Here is a 3,705-nt window from a genome sequence, read left to right on the forward strand (position 1 = left end):
CTGCTAATTAGCACTTTTCTCAGCTGGTAACATCCAATATTTTGTGCTTCTGAATTTGTCAGCTTAGCCTATAGCACTTTTCTCAGCTGGTTACATCAAAATTTGTCTTTGTTAATGATTCAATCTCAATTTAATGCATTATAAAAGTATATAATATAACATTCCTTATATAATGCATAACATGGTTGTGTAGAAAATTTGAAATCTCAAATTGAATATTTTAATTTATTATAATGCACTTAGTATTTTTTATTTCATAATTGGTTTTTAGGTATTATGTATGTAGGAAAAAAACATTAATAAGTTTTCTTATCAGATAATTTGATCCTATTCTCACATAATTGTAACATTAATTTCTTGCTGATCATTTGAGCTAATTGGCTGTGTTTTCTCTATATAAATTAAATAATTGATGGCTAGATTGTATAAGTAAATAAATAAATCAGTTTGAGCATGATAATAACTATATGGTATACCAGATGTTTGATAAAAATTGCAAGTAAAACACACATGTTAATCCATGAAACTCATTCTATGTTCATGTAATTTTTATATTGATCTTATAAGCATGTTGTTCTTTCAATATGAGATAATTGTGACATGACTTTTTGATATTTTGGGTTCTTTACACAAAAGTTTTAAATTTCTTTAGGACTCTTGCAGAAATTCAGAAATGAAGACAAGCAACTTTAGGGAACTGAGGCATTTATAAAGGGATCTCATATTTTCATCTCAGCTAGGTTTGGTTCATTTGGCTATTTTTTCACTTTCAAGGTATTCATTATTGTAGAGAATATGCTCAAGATAGAACAAACTTTCATGGATTTATCATTTTCCTTATTTTTATTAATAATAAATCAGATTTTTTTCATCCTTTTAAATTGGAATACAAACTGATTTTGGTTTTTTGTTCTTTTTATGTGTGTTGTGTCTGCTTTTCTTTTTATTGTTAGTTTTATTTCAAATTGTTGCATTATTGTTGGCCTTTGATATTAGTTTTTCTGGTTTGCTAGCTGCTTTTGCTGCCTCTTGTCGTTGTATTTATGAGTTTTGTTGTTCTTTTTCTTTTGCGAGCTCTAGTTTCCAAGGACTCTGTAGTGGGTTTGGATAGTTTCTTGGTTGTAAGAGTTGTATTTTTTTTTAATTATGACTCCTAATTAAAGGTCCAATGATGTTAATAGTTTATTAATTGGTATGTAATTTTGCTTTCATTTTAGTGGCTTCATTGGATTTCACATTGGAAGGAAACTTTATTTACAACAGTTTGCAAGAGGTATGTTCTCTTTTATTTTTGTTAAAATATTTTGCAAATGTTATAGGAGTTTGAATATCTTAGATATTCATCCATAGTGAAGTAGGTCCTGAGATTATTATTGTGTGTTGCGGTGATAACATAAGGTTGAGAACTTGTGTGTCCTAGTGAAGTAGTATCTGAGAAATTTGTGTGCTGCGGCGAGATAAGGAAGAAAACTTGTGTGTTGTTTGAATATTTTGAATTGATAATGGTAGATGGTTGGTTAATAAATATGGCTGGAATGTTTTCTAATTTTATAATAGAACCGAGGTGTTTTCCTCAACTGAGGCGAAATGCAGGTATAGTATTTTATGAATTGGTACTAGTGTAACTTTTAAGTATTTTTGCACATAGATAACATTAAATTGAAAAGCTCTATCTTTAGGAAATCTAGAGGAAGTCAATAAACACAAACAAATTTATATATAAGACATCTTCAAATAATGTAAAAATAAAGTTCGCTTTTACACATTAATTATTACCCTCACAAATCTTTGTAATATGCATATGGATTACAGGGTTAAGAAGTGATTTCAGTAGGCACCATCGTAGATCATGCCCAAAAAGAAAAAGTAAACCTCATGCAAATTTCAATAACAATTCCACAATCCCTTTTAGCTCTTGTATTTTTTTCTTACTTTAGATAAAAATCTCTTCACCAACATATTTTATGCGGTGTTGAACTTGTGAGTATGTTGAAGGGGATTGATCTAGCATGGTTATATATGTATATGTTATTAACTCATTGTTGATGTTGGGTTTTCAACCTCTAGAATTATCCATTTTAATTTTGATATTGAATTCATGTCTTGCTATCTTACTTGTAAATAGAATACATCTGCTTAGAGTGAGGAGCAATCAAATGCCAATGTTCAATCAAATTCTCATGTTCATTCCCCTCAGGTAATTATGATATTAATTATGTGAAAATGATAAAATTTAAAACATATAATATTCAACATAAAATCACTTGCTGCTGCTGAATTTGTTTTATCGATGTATTGTTAGAGTGTCAATAACCGCATATTTGGCTCCAAATGCAAAATATTAAATTGGATTGGATCTGGAGAAATTATTGCAGAATGCTATTTTATTTCAAGTGACCCAAAGGATGAGGTTCACCATGTTCCTCTTGGGCCTAGTGCTATGAAAGTGGGGATAGATCTTGTGAGAAAGAATGATGCATTTCTGTGGAGGCCTTCAACAATTATGTCTACTATAGAATATGCTATAGGTAGTATAATTGCATGACCACCTGATAAAGTCATAATTAGGTAATTAACTTTTTTTATGTACTCTTTTAGTTTACTATTAACTTTAAGTTAAAGCATTAATTATTTAAATTTTGTTGTAGCTAAGCAACTGGACTCACAACAAAGACAAGTGCACAAAGGATGATGAATTGAAGGATGGAGCAAGTTTCATGCATGGTTTACTTTTGTGTATCTTGTAATGTTTATGTTTTTCATTTTTGAAGTAAAAAATGTTCAAGATTATAAAACTTTATTATGTTATGTTTTCAAACTTAAGTTAGAACTAAGATCTCACGAAGTAGACACATTCATGGTTTGAATTAGTTATTGTTTAATATAATACTTATGGTTTATCAATCTATTGAGAATTACATTTTATGATTAATTTTGATTTTTTTTTATCAAAATACAATAATGAAAATCTTTTGATTAAAAAAAATCTTATAAGTATCCTTATCACAATAAAATTTAAAATATATTATCCAGAATAAAGTAACAAAATTTTATTACTGGACCTTTAATATGTTATGATTTAGAAACATATTATAAGCATAACAAATCGTTATGATTTATATAATATAACAAACTAAAAATGCTATCAAATTTTTTAAATGTAAGAGTTGAAAAGTATTATGCAAAAAGTATAAGATTAAACTTCAAATTTATAACCAAATACTCTAACTAAATGTTATTATTTGAATATTATAGAAACTAAAAATGTGTTATTGAATAGTTTAAGATAACATCGAACATAACATTCGAATACTGTTATAGAAAAGACAGGATTTTTAATAACAGGGGCTATGCTAGCGTTTTCAGAAGCGTTATCAATACTCCCGGTTAGAAGTTTTTAAGTGTTATGAATACTGTTTTTTCTTGTAGTGAATATTAGTTTATTGAAATATCATTTACAAGGAACTAAGTGTTTTAAGGATAAAATACAATGAGGGGTAAAACGATATTTTAGTCCTATCTCATTATAGACCGCCTATAGAGGATCGAGTGAAAATTATGGTTGTAACAATGGATAATTAATAACGTATCTATATTGCTTATAGAGCGTTCTACGAATTCAAGAGTGCAATTCTGAGTCTTTAGTGGACTCACGAGGAATTAATAAGTTAGTAAATTTATATGTTAGATTTGTGATAACTTATT

The sequence above is a fragment of the Humulus lupulus genome, chromosome X (assembly GCF_963169125.1).
Source record: "Humulus lupulus chromosome X, drHumLupu1.1, whole genome shotgun sequence".
Taxonomy (NCBI): domain Eukaryota; kingdom Viridiplantae; phylum Streptophyta; class Magnoliopsida; order Rosales; family Cannabaceae; genus Humulus; species Humulus lupulus.